We start from the raw sequence: 23516 nt of genomic DNA, 5'->3' as shown, positions 1-23516 counted from the left end.
TGACCTTTTCTCCATAATTCAGGTTGCATTACAACCTCAAACAGCCTTTCAGTACTGGCTCTGGTTACCTTCAGTTCTATTTCCATTTTATCAAAATCTTGTATCTACTCTCCCGAAGACATTATAATCTTGAGTCTCTCCTCTCTACCAAGGGCATTAGGCACCACATTGGCTTTCCCTGGATGATAAAGAATCTCATAATCGTAATCCTTGATTAGCACTAACCACCTCCTCTGGCGCATGTTGAGCTCTTTCTGCGTGAAAATATACTAAAGCACTTATGGCTTGTGTAAACCTCTCACTTCTCTCCATACAAGTAGTGCCTCGAATCTTTAGGGCAAAACTATTTCCACGAGCTAGCCCAAGCTCATGGGTAGGATATCGGATTTCATATTCCCTTAATTGTCTTGACGCGTACGCGATTACCTTACTGTGATGTATAGGAAGCACCCTAATTCCTTATGCGAAGCGTCAATACAAATCATAAAATCTCCTTTTTCCATCCAGCAACGCCAACATAGGGGCTGTCACCAATCTTTGCTTCAGTTCTTGAAAGCTGTTCTCGCATTTCTCTATCCATTCAAACTTCTCAGTCTTACGAGTAAGCCGCGTTAAAGGGGCTACTATCTTTACAAACTTGAACGAACCTCCGGTAATGACCTGCCAATCCTACCTCAGGTGGTTTCCCTAACCATGGTTATCAATTCCTCAGTGTTCCTTTATTCATTCTTGTCAGGATCCTCCACGGGATCCTCCTCAGCAACAATCCCTTCTAGGACAACATCCTCAACCGCTACATCCTCAATATGAACAACATCTGGTCCCTCGTTAGGACGCTCTAACGTATCCACAATCTGATCCCCAATATGTAGTAAAACATCATCGCGCTGTTGCCCCTCAACCTCAGGGTTCGGAGTCCCGCTACCATATACGATAACGAACTACGCTTCTATCACGATATTTATAAGGGTTCCCATAAGGGATTTAACTGTCAGTACTACGTTAGGTAGTCCGACTATGAACTTTCCAAGAGTTCTTATTATCTTAGTGAACTTATTATTTTAACGACACATCATCTCTGAGGTTTATAACGCTTAGCTCTGATACCATTTCTGTAACACCCCCAAATCCGGGGTCGGGGATCCGGGTTATCACGAGTTCCATTTCCTTTAATAATACTTAATCTTAATAATCAACCAACTACTGCGTACTGTGACCCCACAATATAAACACACACCACAAGTTATAGTCTCGGATATGAATATCCAAAAATAACACAAGTCATTTTATTCCAAAATTATAAGCCATTACACCTCAAAAGGGTTTCTGAATAAATTTACATATTCCTTGCCATTATTACAATTCATAATATACATAAGTCTGGTACATCAAAAGTTGAAAGCCTAGCCTATTGGTAGTTCCTACCTCAGCTACAACGGCATCAACGCCTACAGGAAACTGCAGAACATTTCCTATCCGCTCGTGAATTGGGAGCTTGGTCCTGTTCATCTTGTCTATCTATTGTTGTGTGATGAAAGAAGAAAGCAAGGGTGAGCAACAAGCCCACCGAAATAATATGTATAATAATTAACAATATATGAGCATTCTCATAGTACTCATGAAAGTCTTGGTCAAGAAGAAATGAACCAAGTTTGATATCTTAACGTGACCAAGTCGCAAAATATTCAGTATATATGTATATATACTTTTCAAAATCTTTGAAATCCTCTTCCGTGCATAATATACACAGAGTTCCAGTTTATAACTGTATAAAAATATCGTTGCAAGGTGATCTCATATATCTAACCTTGTCTCAACGTTTTTCTGAAAATCTATGTCATGCATAAGATAATCATTAACTAGATATAAGTTGAAAAGATGAAGTTACAAGATACTCCAAAATACTTATATCTTTTCTGAATACTACTTGAACTACCACCGTTCAAGGTATAAATAGTTCATCCCATAGATGAAGCTACAAGATAAAACTTGTATAGAATCAATCTTTAAAATATCATCAAAATGAAATGAAGTTACGAGATACTTCATTTGATGGAAACATCATTTTGAAAACTCGACCCTGCCAACACTTAACAATTGCCCAGCCGTAGCCTTTCTATCGAAATGGTCTGGGTAGTGTTGCAAAAATATCCAAACTGGATGATGAACTCATTACGGGAGTTTGCCGTTCCAGGAAGACCACTCACGATGATCAGTCGCAGTAGTGCAACCCCACCATTTTCTACATGTAGAGGAGAACAATCGGATTTACTTGTCGACCGAACGCTGGACTCCTAAGGAATGGACCGTCTTAGAGTAACTTCTTGGCCATTTGGGCCAATATAATAAGGCTGGGCCGGTGCCACTCGACCACTTACGCCACTCCTAGTTCAGATGAAATCCATGACTCTGAAACGTAAAGCTCGTCCCCCCTTTCCCCAAGTAGAAACTTGTTGATATGGCTCCACCAAGAAGTCATATCTAGTTGGAATGGAAAACTCACCAATATTTCCCAGGCGATGCCTATTAATGGATTAACTTATTCCCAGAATTTTACTTCCCGAGTGTTGGGTAAGTAACCAAAAACTCTTTTATCAAAACAACAACCTTGTTGCGAATACATCACGGAGCCGGATCCCTCAGATTTTTGAGCAAGTATATAAATCCCCTTCGAAAGGAAGATCTTAAATTTGAAAACAAGTTTTGGGATCCGCTCTAGACTTTAAAATCATTTTGAAGACTCGAAGATATTTTTGAAAGCGTTTGGAATAAGGATGATTTGATAGAATAAATCAATTCCAAGATAATCAAAGAATATCTGAATATTATGCTATAAATAATATTCCAGTAACGAATAACTTTTATCAAAGCAAATGAAGTAAAAGTTTTGAAAATCACTTTATGAAAATATTTAAGGTAAGAACGATTGACGATATCAATCATTTCTCGAATACTTGGCGAATAACGAAACATTATTCTTTAAGAAAATAAAGAATATTATTTAATAAAATAAATGGAGTCATAAGTCCTCGAATGAATATTCAGACTAATATTCATTTATTAAATAAATAAGCGGAGTCATAAGTCCTCGAATGAATATTCAAAATAATATTCATTAAATAAAATAAGCGAGTCATAAGTCCTCGAATGAATATTCAAAATAATATTAATTTATAATATAAAACTATCGAATAAACCTTATTCGATTAATTGTTTTGAAAACTATTTATATATATATATAATATACTCAGGAACATCGCCTCCCGGTTTAGAAAAATGTTCAACTCTGGGTCCCCTATACTAAGGGTATATACAAGTACTGCTTATCTCTAGCATAGGTATTATGCAATTTATAAGCATTTGAATTGATAATAAAATATCAAGATTTCCAAACATGCATATAGATACCATATCAACATGCTCCAATATATCACAAGATTTTCTAATAATAACCAAGCACTTATCTCAAGATAATGCATCAATATATTTACATCACAACAACAGTATAACGGGTAGAAAACTTGCCTGAGTGTTCCCGGATAGAGTTAAGCTTAGAGTGGGTCCGATAACCTATGAAAAACAACATAAGTCAGAATTAAACCCCGGTCGCTTAAGAAACTAGACTTTAACCAATTGAACCCTAACGTTCGCTTATGGTCACTTCTACGCTTAACGAATCACATAAGTCGTTCGAGTACCCTCGGCTCCACCATTTTTAATAAACTAACCATTAAGAATTTTAAGGAGATTCTTTCACGAGTACTCTACCAAATGCCTAATCCACTTTACATAATTGTTTCATACTCCAATTAGTCATTTAAGGGCCTTAACCAAGGTTTCAAAGTAAGGCGAGGGGTAATGGTTCGTTCGCGAAACGCCGTTACTTAAAACGATCGTTTCTCCTAAACTGTAAATCAGATCTAAGCGAACGATATATCAAAACGAAGCTTGAAATATAACCAATCTAAGCATGGAAGTGGTTAGTTCATAGAATTGGGTGTTCGGGTCCAACAGTTAATCACAATACAGTTTATAGAAAATCGGGCATTACGACGGCTATAACCTAACGATTTCCAAAGTTTGAACTACACCAAATCATCACCAATTCAACAACAATACAACATCCATCAACATCAAACTAAACCCATTTATCTAAGCACCATTATCATCCAAACAAACCAGACTTAAAATTAAGGGTTCAAGAGTTTATACCTTCCTTGGAGAGTGGGTAGTCACTAACAAGCCTCTAGGAACCTTGATCTATGCTTAATCAACCTTAAGCTTTCATGAAAATCAAGAAAATCAAAGTAAGTTACTATTCACTACTATTCATCATCATCTTTGATGAGTGGATTAGCTAAGCAAACCATGGAATCTTGATCTTAAACTCATGGTATAACTAAGTTATGAAATATAGGATCTAAGGAAATAAACCTTGTAATTTTCCATGGCCTAGAACTTGAGTTTTGAAAATCTATTTCTTCATTTCTTGAAAAGTCCGAATGGAAGAAGAAATAAATGGGGGAGAGATTTTGCTTGCTTGTCTTTCCTTGATATTTGTGCAAAGAATGCATGGTTATGGTTAATTATTGGCTAAATAACTTGTTTTCACTTGCTTATATCATTGGTTGCATCACTACTTTACCACATGTCTCATTCTTGTGGTGTGATGATGTCACCTTGATTTTAACCACATGTTTTAGCTTATCTTAGAAGCTTCCTTCTCATGCTACTTGCATGTGCTTACCCCTTGGACGTTTATTTGTTTTACGGTTCGCTTAACTCTCGTTCTCGTTGATCGTTTGAGGGATCATATCCGGGATCTTATTACTTGGGCTTCCCTAACCCTCTCTTAATATTTTATAGTCCTTTAATGATCCTTGCTTATAATCCTTGAATTTAAATCCTTTTAATCATGTTACCTTATACTCAATTCTTTCGATATTTGGTGTATTTTTGGGAAAATCGAAGTGTTCGAATTTGGATTCTGACGATCTTTGCATACATTCATATACTTTATGGAGTACAAATAACACCTCAGAATATCAATAAAAGAATTCCTACATAGTGTGGCATAAAAAATTTCCTTAATCAGCATACTCAGCAAAATGACTATTCATAAGAGTTACAAAAAGTCCAAAATTTTTGGGGTTATTACATAAAACTTCCAGAGTTATTCTGCTCAAATCTCTTCCTTCTCTAATAGCTAATATTTTATGTTCAAGGTGGTCAGGTAGAGCTAGCAAGAACTTTAGGTTAACCTCCTCAGCTTCATAATATTTATCATGAAACTGAAAGTCATTTATCAATTTGTTAAACCTCTCAAAAACTTCAGTAATTCCTTCTTTGGATTTTGCAATGAATCCCTAATACTGGGACACCAGTATCCTCCTTTGATTTGATCTAACTTCCTCTGTACCCTCACACAGAATCTCAATCTTCTCCCAAATATGTTTGATTGTGTCACAGTTGACAATATTGTTGTACATAACATTGTCAAGTGACTCTATCAGAATTAGTTGCAGGCCACTATTGAAGGAGACTTTTTCCTTTTTAGTTTCAGTGTAGTTTGAAGGGTCTTTAGTGAAAGTGTTTGTTCTAAATCCAATCATGTATGATGAGTTAGGAAGAACTTTCTTGTATTACTATTTGATTTCATTTGAATTAATAAAAGACTTGTTATGTTTTTATTATGGGCTTGATCTATTTAAAGTGTTTTAAATAAGATGCCCCATAGTTTAGAGTAAAGCTTCTAGAATTATAATGAGATTATAATAGTGAGATCAGAAGATGAAAACTCTAGACTTAAACAGTTCCTGATCATAGGATAACTAATCGGATGTTAGTGGATCCGCAAAGATTGGTACATACTATGCTTGCTCCCTTCAGGAGGATGTCTATTCTCATAGGCATTTATGTGGTGACACTATAGCTAGTATCTGGTGCTTATTCGGGAATAAGTTCACTGAACATGACTCGATAAGTTGAACAACTAATGGAGATTACTCACGTGTCAATAGTGGTTCACTGAGTGATAGTTGTACAAGTGTCTTTAGACTTGAGATCGTTAAAGTTATCTTGTATATAATGAACTGTGCTTTGGTTTAGTCCTTTGTCTCAAGGACATCCACTGGGTCTATTGTGGGCATAGAGATTTGTGTACAGAGAAAATTAACGTCAATAGAGGATCTACCCCTTCCAGTATAGGAAGAGAATATCATATGTTATTCTTAATATGCGAGTTCTGGAATCTCTGGCCAGAGTGTATGAAATTAGAAAGGAGTTTCTAATTTGCATTAATATGAACTTTGCATTATGAATAAGAAATCTTATGATTAAATTTGATAGGCCTGACACAAGATCCATGCCTTGTATTTAATCGGGATATTATAAGGGTAGAAGGAATTCATTGTACGGTAACTAGTCACTGACAGGTTATTGGTATTCTAAGCAGTGAATTCATATTATCCTGATAGTCGCGATATGTTGAGAAGCATCACTCACGATGTAGAATAAATATAATTAATCAGTTAATTATATTTAGTAAATTTTAGTATTCATATAAATAATTAATAAAAGTTTATTATTATTTATTTCTACTACCGGAATAATATTGAACATACAGGGTCACACCATAAAATAATATTTTCTTTGATGAAATAATGAGAGAGAGAATTATTTTATAAATAGTTTAGAAAAAGAAATAATGATTGAAATAGTTTTAATTATTATTAAAGCATTTTATAAAGATAAAATGTGGGGGTTAATATATATATATAAAGATATATTTTATAACCCTATGAGAGCCCTATAAATAGAATGAGATGGCTCATTCTATTTACACAATTTTGGTTTTGTGAAAACCCTAGCCTCCATCTTCTTCCTCTCTCTCTCCCCCCCAAAAACTCCATTTTTATAAAAGCTCGGTTTTATAAAAAGGTTCATCGAAGAGGATCGTTCTTGGTGGATATCGGTAGAGTGCTTCATACACTGAGGAGCAACTGCTAGCACTCCATTTTTATAAAGCTTCGATTCACATGATATGGTTACGATTCCTCAGTTTTTCCTTTTTATACAGTTTTTCTATATGTGCGGTATATGGTTTTTATGGAATAAATGTTATATCTCGCTTCCGCTCATCCGTAAATTCCTTCATAGGCATCAGAGTTAGGTTCTGCATATAGAGATTCATATAAAAAATTTCATATTTTTTAATGCATGTATGGATTTGTTATGATTTTTGTAAGTTTATTTAGATTTAATTATGAATCAATTCGAAATCATTTTTGCATAATATTTTGACTACTGATCTGGGTTCTACAAGTGTTGTAGATTGTCTAGGTATTTTTTTCATAATTTTGTGATGTGTAGATTATTTGTTATGAATTTTTAAAAATTGTTTTAATTAAAATTCATGGAATAATTATGCATGTGAATAAATATGATTAAAATTTGCACAAGGACCCATGGCTGATCTGATAATTTTCTGCTACTCCCTGATTTAAGAAATCATATCATTTTGATTTTTATTAATTTATTAATTAAATGTTAATTAATTTATTAATAATAAAATTAAAATAATATATTAATAAAGGTTTTTGAATGAGGGAGTAAAGAAGGGGGTTATTTTTGTTGTTGTAACGACTGGGAGCAGTAGACGGAAGCAGACACACGGCTGAAGAAAACAAAAAAATTGCAAAGCAACGGTCGGCCAGGCGCATGCGCATGCGCGAAGGGGGGTGTCGCGCATTCCGGGAATGCGTTACACCCTGTTGCGCATTCTTGGAATGCGTTACACCCTTTAATGGCTTAAAAGAGTTGTAACGCATTACCGGAATGCGTTACAGGGCTTGTAACGCATTCCTGTAATGCGTTACAGCCCATCTGTCTTTTTTTAATTTGATTTTTGGGAGTTTCGTAACTCCGTTTTGGGCGTGCAATATATCGTTGGATTCGTTTTTCCGAGACGGATCTAATGGAGTGGTCAAATATTTTTTATATAAAAGTTTTGAACTGTTTACATTCCCGAAAGTGTTTTAAAGCATATTTTAATTGTTTTAATTGCTTTTAAATGCTATAATAAATCTATACATTATTATATCAATGTGTGACATGATATTACTTGCATGCTTACTTGTTTATTTATTTTTATATATGAGATATATGCCTATGTTTACCATGCGATGATAGATTTAGGTGAACTTAAATCAATATAAGGCATGCTATAGAAAATCTAGAATAGGAATCATTTCTTGCCTTAACAATAATATTATGAATACAATCATGAGATTCTTGTGTTTATGAAACACGTAATTAAATATGAATTTTCAATTTTGAGAGAAAGGATGATTCTGTCAAAAGCAGATTTCGATCTGTAAGAAAGGGGTATTAAGTGACGCCTCTTGACAACGCTCCCCCGATCTGGGAATCATCTGATTATCGATTATTGATTTGAAATATTTAATTTAAAAGGAAGAATCTCTTTATAATATGATTATGATTGTAATATAATATAATCCCTCTAAAATTAAATAATATCAAGTAGTAATTGGCCAATGACACAACGAGCTTGTGTCGGTCATAGCCTTCCAACATGGTAGAAAGTAGTTCTTATTTTTAAATCATTGTCGTTTCGTGCTATAGCCGAGGGCTTTGATTTTGAAATAAGAAATACTTGTCTATTACATAGAGATGTGTACATTGAATTTGAATCTAAAGGTCGTTACGTGCTGCAGCCATGGGCCGTTGGAAACTGATTCAATTGTACAAAATGTTGGGTTAGACTTGACTTAGAATATTGAGTCTGTCGTGCTACAGCCGTGACTCAATTATTCAAGAGGCTAAAGTTTTATTAGGGAATAACATAAGATGTAAATGACAAGAGTTGTCTGCCTATTGAACATCACATGACGTTTCGTGCTACAGTCGAGGTTGTGTGATGGAATGTAGGATCCCTATTCCCACTAGCATTATGAATGCTTAATTTTTCACTTAGGGGGTTGTATAAATTAGATTAACTAGTGGGAGCCACTTATGAATAAAGACCTGATTCATATAGTGTTTTGAAATGAAATTGAATATTTGCTAAGTGTTGTTATGTGTTCATCATTTACAGATTTACTATATACGTTATGTCTACTGCAGTATCACTCCGAAGTATACTAGATGCTCACAAGTTGACTGATCCTAATTTTGCTGACTGGCTTCGAAACTTGAGAATTGTTCTCAGGGTTGACAAGCTGGAATATGTGCTTGACTCACCTAAGCCTACTAAACCTGCTAATGATGCACATAATGATGAACATGTTGTGTATTGTAAGTGGATAGATGATGTAAATGTTGCTCAATGCATCATGCTAGTTTCCATCAATATTGAGCTACAGAAGCAGCATGAGCATATGGATGCTCACACTATCCTTATGCATCTACAAGAGTTGTATGATGTTGCAGGGAGGACAGCTCGATATGAGATATCGAAGGAGCTGTTCGGTTGTAGGATGTCTGAGGGATCATCTATGAATGACCATGTACTTAAGATGATCAATTTGATTGAACGTCTTGGACAACATGGTTTTGCCATGGATGGGGAGCTGAGCGAAGACTTGGTCTTGCAATCACTTCTGGGTTCATTTTCACAGTTTGTTGTGAACTTTCACATGAATAAGCTGGATGTCAGCCTGGCTAAACTCAACAACATGTTGAAGACTACGGAATCAAATTTCCCCCCCTAAGAAGAGCTCTGTTCTTCTAATTGGTGAAGGTTCCAATCCTAAGAAAAGGAAGAAGAACCCTTCCAAGAAGAAGAAAGTAGGTGAGAAAAAGTCGGTTCCACCAAAAGCTGAAGACCCCAAGAGGAAAGTTGTTTGCTTTCACTGTAACAAGGTGGGGCACTGGAAGAGGAACTGCAAGGTTTACCTTACATAATTGAAGAAGAAGAAGAAGGTAGTGAGACTACCGCTTCTGTTTCAGGTATGTTCATGATTGAAGTGAATATGTCATTAAATCAAATTTCTACTTGGGTATTAGATACCGCCTGTGGTTCTCACATTTGCAATTCGTTGCAGGGACTAAGGAGAAGTAGGACTCTTGAGGAAGAGGAGGTGATTCTACGGATGGGAAATGGAGCAAGAGTTGTTGCTGAAGCTGTAGGATCATTTCATTTACATATGCCTACGGGCAAGACTATTATTTTAAATAATTGTTATTTTGTTCCCTCGATTGTGAGGAATATTATTTCTATTCCCATGTTAGACTTGGCTGGATTTTTGTTTGTTATTCAGAATAATAAATGTTCAATTCTTAGAGATAACGTTCTTTATGGAAGTGGTATTTTAAATAATGGTCTGTATGTATGTGACGTAGAGCATGATTTACTATAAATTGAACATACTAATAAAAGAAAAAGGGATGATGAAAATCTCACCTTTTTGTGGCACTGCAGACTTGGTCACATTAGTGAAAATAGACTGCGGACATTGCATAAGGAAGGGTTACTTGACCCCTTTGATTTTGAATAATATCCTACATGCAAGTCTTGTCTATTGGGTAAAATGACCAAATCTTCATTTAGTGGACATGGAGAGAGGGCTGCAGATTTGCTAGGATTGGTACACACAGATGTATGTGGACCAATGTCTACACAAGCCATGGGTGGATTTCCATACTTCATTACTTTCATAGATGATCGATCTAGATTCAGATATGTGTATTTGATGAAACACAAGTCTGAAGTCTTTGAAAAGTTCAAAGAATATAAGCATGAAGTGGAGAAACAAACCAAACATAGTATTATAACTCTTCGATCAGATCGAGGTGGTGAATACTTGAATGGAGAGTTTCTAGATTATCTCAAAGAAAATGGTATAGTCTCCCAGTGGATTCCTCCATATACTCCACAGTTAAATGGGGTATCTGAAAGGAGAAATCGAACTTTGTTAGACATGGTTCAGTCCATGATGAGCTATGCGAATCTTCCAGTATTCCTGTGGGGTTATGTATTGAAAACCTCAGCATATTTACTGAATAAGGTGCCTTCCAAATCTGTTCCTCAAACTCCATATGAGATATGGAAAGAAAGGAAACCAAGTCTTAAACACGTTAAGATTTGGGGATGTCCAACTTATGTCAAGAAAGTTGACCCAAATAAGCTGGAATCTCGATCCTCAAAATGTAATTTTGTGGGATATCCTAAAGAGACTTTAGGGTATTACTTTGACACCGATCATAGGGTGTTTGTCTCCAGACATGCTACCTTCTTGGAAAAGCAGTTTATCCTTGAAGGAAACAGTGGGAGCAAAATTGAACTTGATGAAGTTCAAGAAGCACAAACTACTACGAATCAAGTGGAAACACTTGTTCAGACTGAACAACCTTCTGTGGAACAGCCCATTCGTAGGTCAGGGAGATTGTCTCGCCAACCTGAGAGGTATTATGGCCTTGTCATTGAGAATGATAATGAGTTTTCAATCATTGATGATGACGAACCTATGACCTATAATGAGGTTATGAATAATGTTGACTCAGAGAAATGGAAAAGTGCCATGAAATCCGAAATGGAATCTATGTATACCAACCAAGTATGGACTTTGGTTGAAGCACCTGAGGGTGTGAAGCCTATTGAGTGCAAATGGGTATACAAAAGAAAGATTGGAGCAGATGGCTAGGTGGAGACCTATAAGGCCAGGCTCGTGGCAAAAGGATTCAGACAAAGGCAAGGGATTGACTTTGATGAAACTTTTTTGCCTGTAGCCCTGTTAAAATCAATTCGGATTTTGCTTGCGATTGCTGCTTACTACGACTATGAGATCTGGAAAATGGACGTGAAAACGGCCTTCCTCAATGGGAAACTTGAAGAGGAAGTGTATATGACACAGCCAGAGGGTTTTCTTTCCAAGGGAAATGAACACCTAGTGTGTAAGCTGCTGCGAACCATATATAGTTTAAAGCAAGCTTCTCGTAGATGGAACATCCATTTTGATGAGTCAATCAAAGAGTTTGGTTTTATCAAAAACATAGATGAACCATGTGTCTACAAGAAGGTTAGTGGGAGCGCGGTAATATTTCTTGTATTATATGTGGATGACATACTTCTTATAGGAAATGATATACCGATGTTGCAATCAGTCAAAGTGTGGCTATCGAAGAACTTCACTATGATGGACTTGGGAGAAGCATCCTACATTCTCGGTATGAAGATCTATAGAGATAAAACTAGAAGAATGATAGGTCTTACCCAGGGTACATACATCCAGAAAGTGCTTAAAAGGTTTATCATGGAAAACTCCAAAAGAGGTCTCATACCGATAAGCCATGGAGTGTCCCTTTCCGAAAAGATGTCTCCTAAGACACCTGAGGAAAGAGAGCGTATGAGTAAGATTCCTTATGCTTCAGCAATAGGATCTATCATGTACGCGATGTTATGTACTAGGCCTGATGTTGCTTATTCAATCAGTGTGATGAGTAGATATCAGTCCAATCCAGGTGAAGACCACTGGAAAGCAGTGAAGAACATCCTTAAGTACTTGCGAAGGACTAAGGATATTTTTCCTATTTTTGGTGGTGGATCTAAGTTGAAAATAGAGGGTTATACTTACTCTAGTTTTCAATCAGAAAGTGATGATATCAAGTCCATATCAGGGTACGTGTTTACTCTGAATGGTGGTGCGATTAGTTGGAGGATTTCCAAACAGTCTACAACGGCTAACTCCACAGCGGAAGCAGAATATATAGCTGCAAGTGAGGATGCAAAAGAAGCCGTTTGGATGAGAAAATTTGTTTCTGAGTTAGGAGTTGTTCCTACCATTGAGGAGCCTATTATGTTGTATTGTGATAACAATGCAGCAATAGCACAAGCCAAGGAACCTAGGTCTCATAAAAATTCCAAACATGTTTTGTGACGCTTTCATTTGATTAGGGAAATCATTGAAAGAGGAGATATCAAGATTGAGAGAGTTGACACACATAACAACGTAGCAGACCCACTCACTAAGTCATTGTCTCAGATTCACTTTGATCGTCATAAAGAGAAGATGGGTATTAGATACCAGGGTGATTGGCTTTAGTTCAAGTGGGAGATTGAAAGTGGTTATCCTAAATCCAATCATGTATGATGAGTTAGGAAGAACTTTCTTGTATTTATTTGATTTCATTTGAATTAATAAAAGACTTGTTATGTTTTTATTATGGGCTTTATCTATTTAAAGTGTTTTAAATAAGATGCTCCATATTTTAGAGTAAAGCTTCTAGAATTATAATAAGATTATAATAGTGAGATCTAGAAGATGACAACTCTAGACTTAAACAGTTCCTGATCATAGGATAACTAATCGGATGTTAGGAGATCCGTAAAGATTGGTACATACTCTGCTTGCTCCCTTCGGGAGGATGTCTGTTCTCATAGGCATTTGTGTGGTGACACTATAGCTAGTATGCAGGTGCTTATTAGGGAATAAGTTCACTGAACATGACTCGATAAGTGGAACAACTAATGGAGATTACTCACGTGTCAATAGTGGTTCACTGAGTGATAGTTGTACAAGTGTCCTTAGACTTGAGATCATTAAAGTTATCTTGTATATAATGAACTGTGCTTTGGTTTAGTCCTTTGTCTCAAGGACATCAATTAGGTCTATTCTGGGTAAAGGTATTTGTGTACAGAGATAATTAACGTCAATAGAGGATCTACCCCTTCCAGTATAGGAAGAGAATATCCTATGTTATTTTTAGTATGCGAGTTCTGGAATCTCTGGCCAGAGTGTATGAAATTAGAAAGGAGTTTCTAATTTGCATTAATATGAACTTTGCATTATGAATAAGAAATCTTATGATTAAATTTGATAGGCCTGACACAAGATCCATGCCTTGTATTTAATCGGGATATTATAAGGGTAGAAATAATTCATTGTACGGTAACTAGTCACTGAGAGGTTCTTGGTATTCTAAGCAGTGAATTCATATTATCCTGATAGTCGCGATATGTTGAGAAGCATCACTCACGATGTAGAATAAATATAATTAATCAATTAATTATATTTAGTGAATTTTATTATTCATATAAATAATTAATAAAAGTTTATTATTATTTATTTCTACTACCGGAATAATATTGAACCTACAGGGTCACACCATAAAAGAATATTTTCTTTGATGAAATAATGAGAGAGAGAATTATTTTCTAAATAGTTTAGAAAAAGAAATAATGATTAAAATAGTTTTAATTATCATTAAAGCATTTTATAAAGATAAAATGTGGGGGTTAATATAGATATATATAAAGATATATTTTATAACCCTAGGAGAGCCCTATAAATAGAATGAGATGGCTTATTCTATTTACACAATTTTGGTTTTGTGAAAACCCTAGCCTCCATCTTCTTCCTCTTTCTCTCTCCCAAAATCTCCATTTTTATAAAAGCTCGGTTTTATAAAAAGGTTCATCGAAGAGGATCGTTCTTGGTGGATACCGGTAGAGTGCTTCACACATTGAGGAGCAACTGCTAGCACTCCATTTTTATAAAGTTTCGATTCACAAGGTATGGTTACAATTCCTTAGTTTTTCCTTTTTATACGTTTTTCTATATTTGCGGTATATGGTTTTTACGGAATAAATGTTATATCTCGCTTCCGCTCATCCGTAAATTCCTTCATTTAGGAGCATAGTGAGCTGTGATAACCATATCTCCATAAGTAGATTCATCAACCCTTTCCATGGGGGTAAAAGGGCCATTCTTGAGAATCTGGATATATAATGAATTGGTCATCCTCATAAACAGCGTCATTTTCTTTTTCCAAAGTGTGTAGTTGATTCTATTAAAGGCTGGTATCTTGATGATGCTTATCTTTTGTGCACTCATACTTCCAAGATCTTGATCTGTTTACTTTCAAATTTTGCTCTGATACCACTTGTTAGATAATAAGTGCAACACATGGGGTGAATGTATTTTGGATATTTTTAAGCCTTTTTAGATTTGATTGGTTATGTGAACAAAGCAGATAAGAAATGCAGTCATTTTATGTTAGCAGAAATAAAACATCAAACACAATATTTCAAAACTCACTTAATTTTGTATTAAAACTAAGTTAGGTCTTGCCAAAAATCGTGGGTTCTTTGTAAGTAAAGAACTCAGCTTCTATCTTGAGAGAATAAAAGAACTAAGAATTTGTTTGTTACTTCTAAACTAAGGACTAGTGCAATGTTTTATACACTAGCAGCACGGGTTTAAAAAACTTGCACTAAAATGTACTAAACTCTTATCGAAAGCAACCTTTTTCTATTTCTATTTCTAGCTTAGTAAATCTGTGTAGAATCTTGCAGGCCTGTGACCATCCTTTGTCTAGTTAATCTTGGCCCTTGATCTTGTATTCTCCCCAGCTACTTTGTAGACCATTCAATCTAATTGATAGATCGTTTGTTGACTGATAATCTTGAATCTTCACTTATTTGCATTTTGTATTTGAGAGGCATGTCGATATCTACAATTTGTTCTATAGAGAAGTGACATCTTGATAAGTATATTGACTTACCGAGATCTCTGAGTTCTCTATAGGTATATTTGGCTTGTCGAGGTCTCTTCATATTTGCATGCTAAATGACTTATCGATATGTCTGAGATCTCTACATATAGAATTGACTTGTCGATATCTCAGAGATCTCTATATATATTTTGACTTTTTGATATCTCTGAGATCTCTATGATAATTTGACTTGTCGATATCTCCAAACTTCACATCTTCATTTTGACTTGTCGATATCTCTGAGTTCTCTACATGTAGAAATGACTTGTCGATATCTCCAATCTTCATATCTTCATTTAACTTTTCGATATCTCTGAGACTTCTCTATAAGCCATTTCGGACATCTCGATACGTCATTCTGGAGTTCTCGAATGACTTCTCTATATTGCTTGATCTGTGACTTGTCGATATCTTGACTTAGAACATTTTTCATAAAACAGATTTATTCAACTCCAAGCTTCTGTATCATTTCTCTGAGACATGATCTAACATGATCTTCTTCCATAGTTTATCCCTTAGGCTTGAACTGTTTATAGAAAAATACTCCAGTCTTTTCTTCTAACCATTTTTACAGACTCAAGTAATACAATACAAAATACTAAAGTTGATTCTCAACCAACTAAATATTAGGGCCGTCAATTTGACTTAGTCTTGCATGTCTTACACAACAAAAATCGTATCCGATTTGCACCATATGGCATGTAGTGGCAGACCTCTTATTATTTTGAGTTTGAAATTATTTGATGATTCTGCTATAAAATATTAATACTCGTGCAGGCTTTTATTAGTTGTTTACCTAATGAATAGAGGGATATGGAAGATAACTATTTAAAGTTCAAACTTTTGTGACTGAAAAACATAAACTATTAATATGAAGTCTTTTTTCTAAATCAAAGTAGAAAGGAATCAAAGGTACCAAATTTGAATTTGAGATTCTCCCCTGATAACATAACATGACCTAGTCATGTGTATGAAGAAAACACCTAATTACTAACATCATCAACTTTTCTTTACTAATAAAATGCAATTTGTTGGAAACCCCGGAAACCACTTATATTCTGCAACTAAAATCTTTTATAAAAATATTGCAAAATTTATTATTTTTACGAATCATGTTCTATAAAGATCATTATTTTAGTCAAAATCTTGAACATCATACATGTATTGCTTGTAGAACATTATAAAATGTTTTATTGTACGAAACCTGTTTAGTTTATAGCACATACATATTATACTTATTAAACTTGAATGATCTTCAACAATTATAATGAATTGCTGATATTCGTAAAATATACTTCACAAAATAATATATTTCATAGAGTTTTGATTGCAGAACATAAGTGGTCTCTGAGGTCTCCGATAAAAAGGTGGTATCCATAGAACTTTTCTCGATAAGTATATAATATTAACACCGGACTACAGTGGACATTGTGGTGAAAGAAATATTAAGGGGAAATCTGTAATTTATCCTTACTGATAAAACAAAAGTTGTTAGTACTGCTACTGGTAGCAACAAAAGTTTCTAGTACTGCTACTGCTAGGCCTCATCTAGTAATTTCACATTTTGTTATTTAAGGACACGGTGTGTACTTTTTTAGAGCTCAGGATGATAACTTTTTGTCTAAAATGAATGCTACTTTTCTCTAATCATTTCTCTATCACTTTCTTCCTTTAATATCATTCTCATTCATGTTTTACACATACCAGCACACACTTTAATCCTTATTGTATGAATATTTACATGGTATCAGAGCTGGATGTGTATGAACATGAATTTTTAAACCTCTCTTCTTAATCTGTCTTATTCTCTCTTCTTTCAAAACAAGATCGATAGATCTATTTTAAAAATCTCATCTTTTTCTTAACCCATATTCTTTATCTCCACTTTGCTTCTTTTCATCAAACATCTGAACTGCTAAATGGCAGCAACTGGCGGACTAACCTATCAAGAAATACTCACACCTTTCTTTCTTCACCCTTTTGATAATGCTACATCGATTCAAGTGGACAAGCTGCAGGGCTCAGCTGACTTTAGGTCATGGTCTAGATCCATGGAAATCAACCTAGCCTCCAAATGAAAATAGTGTTTTGTCAGCAGTAACAATTACAAAGCCAACAGATGATGAAGTCAAGGCAGAAATGTGGGATACTTGCAATATTATGGGAATAGCTTGGCTTACATCTAATTTTTCTCCTTCTATTAAGAATTTATCATGTATATGACAAATGCTAGTGATATCTAGAAACATCTTGAAAAAGGGTTTTCCTTGACTAATGGGTCTAGAAAGTACAAGATTAGTAGAGATTTATATGAAATAAAATAGAATTCCTCTGTTGTTAATGAATATTATACAACTATGAGATTGTTTTGGGAAGAATTAGATGCAATGAATATTTTGCCTCCTATTATTAAGCCCACTGATGAAACACAAACCATGTTAGATACTATTACAAAAGGAGGAGGCAAGATTATTTCAGTTTTTGAATGGGCTTGATGATGCTTATAGTCCTCTTAGAAGCCAACTATTGATGGTCACACCTCTTCACACTGTCAAAATGGCCTCAGCTGCACAGCAGCAAGAAGAAGCACAAAGGGACTTGTTACAAGTTACAACATCTGATCATGACTTGATGGCTATGTATAGCCGAAATGCTGCAATGAATGATAAATCAGTTTTTTGCACTGCTTGGAAGGTTAAAGGACATACCCATGACTGGTGTTGGAATGTCATTTGGTATCCAAGGTGGCATCCAAACAACAGATATAATTCATTCCAAAATAGAGATAAATTACCTTTTGTGCAATCTTCTTCTGGTAGCTCTAGATGGTCTGATGGCAACAAGTTTCAACAACCTAAAATGGCGGCTAGTGTGTAAGCTGTCACGCCTTAATTCGCCTCAACTACAAGTGGACTCTTGTTTGCACCTCAACAGTTGGAACAGTTGGTTTAATTGATGCTGCAAATGCAAGTACAGCAAGGTAAAGATACAAATTTTGCAGAGGACTTTGATTTTCACTTTTCTGGTATAATTTCTTGTCAAAAGATTATAAATAAGGGTCAAGAGTGGATCATCGACTCAGGTGCATCAGACCATATGACACGTCATTTGCACCTTCTCAGAGATGTTGCATTAGGTGCTTCACAGAAAATTAACTTTCCTAATGAAGATACTACAATAATTTCTCATAGAGGTAAAGCTCAACTTCATAACTCTTTGCTCCTCGATGATATGCTTTGTGTTCTATACTTTAAACATAATTTGTTATCCATTCAAAAACTTGTTAAAGACAATCATTCTCAAGTTCAATTTTTTCCTTCATATTGTGTTATTGTTAATACTATGTCAAATCAAGTCATAGGGAAAGGTATTTCTAAGAACGGACTATATTATTTGCTATCTAATTACCCTGAACTAATAATATCAAATCCATCTGCTCTTCACTCTCGTGTCAGTCATGATCAAAACCTAAATATTTGACATCTAAAACTTAGACACATACCAATAGAGAAACTAAAGAAAATTCCTGATCTTCCACCAATAAAATCTACTAACAAAGTTTGCATTACATGCCCTATGGCTAGGTTCAAAAAAAGCTATTTTTCTCCTAGTGATTCACACACTTCTCATCCTTTTGACCTGGTCCACATAGACATATGGGGACCCTATAGAGAACCAACTAAAGGGAATTGCAAGTTCTTTTTTACTTTGGTAGATGATAACACTCTCTATACCTGGTTGTATTTGTTTTTGTACAAATCCGACTCTCTAAAAGTTCTCCAAACATTTTGTAATTTTGTGCAAAATCATTTCTCTGCTTCCATCAAAACAGTAAGATCTGATAATGCCCTGGAATTGAACACTGTTCAATGTCAGCAATTCTTCTCCAATAATAGAATTTTACATCAGACCTCATGTATTAGACGGCCTCAGCAGAATTCCCGAGTTGAGCAGAAGCATCGTTATATCTTAGAAACAGCTAGAGCACTCGGATTTTAAGAAAATATCCTTATTCTCTACTAGGGTAATTGCGTGCTCACTTCAGTTTATTTGATCAATAGACTGTCAAACAATGTTCTGAACTTTAAATCTCCTTATGATGTGTTATATGGCAAGTCCCCGGACTACAATTTTATTAAAGTTTTTGGGTGTTTGGCTTTTGCAATTAACCCTACCTTCTCTACTGATAAGTTCAATCTCAGAGGAACGCATGTGTATTGTTAGGCTACCCTTCAAGCAAAAAGGGCTATAGACTATTGAACTTACAAAACAACCAGGAGTTTGTTTCAAGGGATGTTTCTTTTGTCAAATTTTTTTTCCTTTTCACCCAAATTCTGTTGAATAGTACCTTACTCCGAAACTTGTCCCAATGCAGGACCTTAATCATATACCCCTCAATGTTAATGAGTTTGACATCAACACGATATATGCTTCAACCCCGCCTACTTCACCCACTCCACTTTTACACACACAGGTCCATACAATCTTCACCCTATCCTCTCACTCTGTCACCACTCTCTATATCTGACCATGTTCCAATAACCACAAACTTGAGAAGATCTACCCATAATCATGTCCAACCACTATGGCATCAGGATTACATTATCAATAATGCTTCTACTATCTCAAACCTAACCACTACACCCGTGGCACAAGAGTTCAACTGTTTCATGTCCCGCCTTATCACTAATGAAAACCCTACTTCCTTTAAGATTGTAGTCACATAATAGGATTGGGTATCTGCAATGAACAGTGAACTTGATGCTTTATAATTAAATCATACTTGGGATGTTATTGAGCTACCACCTGGGAAGGTAGCAATTGGCTGCAAATGGTTATTTAAGACCAAGTACAAGCCAGATGGATCAATCAAAAAATATAAAGCCAGATTTGTAATCTTGGGATGCAGACAAAAATATGGAGAAAACTATACTCAAACCTTTGCCCGCATCAGCAAAGATGACAACAATCAGAATCTTACTAGATGTGGTTGTTATTCAAGACTGGTTTACAATTCATATGGATGTTTCAAATGCATTTTTGTATGGGGATCTATTCAAAGATGTTTACATGACACTTCCTCAAGGATATACTCACAAGGGCTGCAGAATTCAGCTTGGATTCATCCCTCAAAAATCAAGTATTTCATCACTTGTGTGTAAACTTAAAAAATCCTTATACGGCCTTAAAAAAGCCCCGAGATTGTGGTTCTCAAAATTATCAACTACTATTCTTGGTCTCGGTTTTACACAACTAAAGATAGACTACATCCTATTTATTCGATATAATGACTCTCAAGTACTTAATATGTTAGTCTATGTTGATGACCTTCTTATATGTGGAGACTCGATGGCTGAGGTTGACTATCTTAAACAAATGTTGTCCTCAACATTCCATATGAAATATTTGGATCCGTTGAGGTACTTTTTAGGCCTTGAGGTAGATCACTCTAAAGATGGTTTCTTTCTTTCTCAGAGAAAATATCTTTTGGATATCCTCAAAGAGCATAACATGACTGCTGCTAAACCTGTGTTCTTACCAATGGATCCCAATTTAAAACTGACTCCAGAAAAGAGGGATGTGCTACCTAATCCAGTTCTCTATCAAAGACTCATGGGCCAACTAATCTATTTGAGAATCAAGAGGCCAGACATTGCCTTTTCCGTTCAAAGTCTTAGTCAGTACATGAATGAGCCAACTACCATACATGCAAGCTGTTAAACGCCTTCTACGATATCTAGTCGGCTTCACCACCCAGGGAATACTTCTTGCTTCTTCAAGTGCAGCAAAGCTTACAGCCTACTGCGATAGCGACTGGGCTAGTTGCCCCACTTCCCGAAAATCAACAACTGGCTACTGCATTCTGCTTGGTCAATCCCCTGTTTCCTGGAAAGAAAAAAAGCAAAATATAGTGGCCACTCTTCTGCCGAGGCAGAGTATCGTGCCATGGCACTTACCACCTGTGAAGTTCTCTAGCTGACCACTTTACTCAAAGATTTGGGACTTAAAAATATATCTGCAACTGCTCTCAAATGCGATAATCAGGCAGCCCTGGCCATTGCTGCAAACCCTGTACTACACGAAAGACCGAAGCATGTGGAAGTCGATTGTCACTTCATTCATGATCACATTCAATATGGAACTCTTCACACCTTATATATTCCCTCTAATGAGCAGATTGCAGACATTTTCATAAAGATTCTACATGTCCAACAACACCAGTATCTATTTGACAAGCTGGGCACTTCGGTTAACCTCCCTCTCCAGCTTGAGGGGGCAATCTGCAATTTATCCTTACATGATAAAATAAAAGTTGTTAGTACTGCTACTGTTAGGGACAAAAGTTGTTAGTACTGCTACTACTAGGCCTCATCTAGTAATTTCACATTTTGTTATTTAAGGACATGGTGTGTACTCTTTTTAGAGCTCAGTATGATAACTTTCTATATGTAATGAATGTTGCTTTTCTCTAATCATTTTTTTATCACTTTCTCCCTTTAGTATCATTCTCATTCCTATTTTGCACACACTAGCACACACTTTAATCCTTATTATATGAATGTTTACAAGAAAGGCTTAATGAGGGGACAGAAGGTTTAATAGCAGTGTATAAGAATGGAAAAGTGGGCATATGATTTAATTGTGCGGGAATGTTTAGAGGATGTGCTACTGAAGATAGGTTCATGGAAGTCGGTATTTGGGAATAAATAGTCCATGGCTAGTATTGGTAGGCAGGCTACCTTGCTTTGGTATTTTGAACAGTTGGTAAGTAATTAAAATCATAGGATGTGTCACAACTTGTTAACAAATTTTTTATTGTTTTGTTTTTGTTTTTTTAATCCCATTTTATATCTATCTATCCTTTTTTGTTGAGCTAGTTTGAGTTTACCTTAGTGATGTTGTGATGTAAATACATGTTTCTTCGAGTTTCATTAACTAAGTTAATTTTTTCTCTTTTTATTCAATACTAGCATGATAGCTTGTGCAAAACACGGGCCATATTTTATTTCATGTGTTTTGTTAATATTTTTAACGGTAAATTTTTCATATTAATCTACTTCATATTTCCTGATTTTTTAAATATTAGTTCAAATAACTTTACGGTAATTATATAAAAAATTTGTTCAGGCTCCACAATCCTATATATAATATTATAATCTAATAAAGTTATATAATATATGCTCTTTATTAATTACCAAAATCCACTTTTAATAGTATTTAGTATCATATTTAGTTTCATTTTTTTTATTTCACCCCGATCTCGGATTTAATTCCTTGCAACTAAATGATAATATAAGATTTGTTAATTACTTAAACTTCTTTGATTTCACCCTAATCCCAAATTTGAATCTCTTTAGCTACATATTTAAACAAGTACATGATCTCAGGTTCGATTATCTCCAATTACATGATTAAATAAGATTTTTAGCTACTTGAACTTTCCATATCAATCTACTGTACCTATCTTGATTTATTTAAAGGTTAGTAATTGTTAACTTTTCAATTAGATTTACGGTCCTATGTATGTTTTAATTATATGAAACATTTGTTTAGTCTCCACGATCTTATATATAGTAATATAATATGGTTACATAATATATCTTTTTTGTTAAAACATAAATTCCATTTTTAATGATTTTTTAGGACCAAATTTGGTTTAACTTTCTTTGGTTTTGCAGGTTTGAATCCTTGCAATTACATGATTGAACAAGTTGTATTAATTAGTTTTACTTTTTTTGTAATACCTCAGTCCCACATTGATAAAAAATGGGATTCCTGTTCATTTTAATAAAGCAAAGTACTGTACTAAGTCTACCAAAAAATCGTGATTTTTTTTTGGATCTGCAGTAGGCTTTTGGATTACCCAATTTGGCTGCATTTAGGTCAGTAGGTTTCGGCTTATTTGGGAATTTAAAATCGGGACTTAACAAGGTTTTTTGAAAAAGGCTCAGGATTTACCTAAGTTGTCACATCTTTGACTTCGTACCAATCTCAAGTTTGAT

At 35.1% G+C, this 23516-nt stretch overlaps 1 long non-coding RNA gene across 1 annotated transcript; it reads left to right on the top strand.

The window, feature by feature from the left end:
• Positions 1–16871: 16871 nt before the first annotated feature.
• LOC141708193 (uncharacterized) lies at positions 16872–21989 on the top strand. Its single transcript, XR_012569417.1, has 2 exons — positions 16872–18706; positions 19889–21989. It is a non-coding gene; the product is annotated as an uncharacterized LOC141708193 (long non-coding RNA).
• The last annotated feature ends 1527 nt before the right edge of the window (positions 21990–23516 follow it).

Source organism: Apium graveolens, chromosome 2 (assembly GCF_009905375.1).
Source record: "Apium graveolens cultivar Ventura chromosome 2, ASM990537v1, whole genome shotgun sequence".
Lineage (NCBI taxonomy): Eukaryota > Viridiplantae > Streptophyta > Magnoliopsida > Apiales > Apiaceae > Apium > Apium graveolens.
Note: the sequence above shows the minus strand (reverse complement) of the source record. Positions and strands in the feature narration are given on the sequence as shown.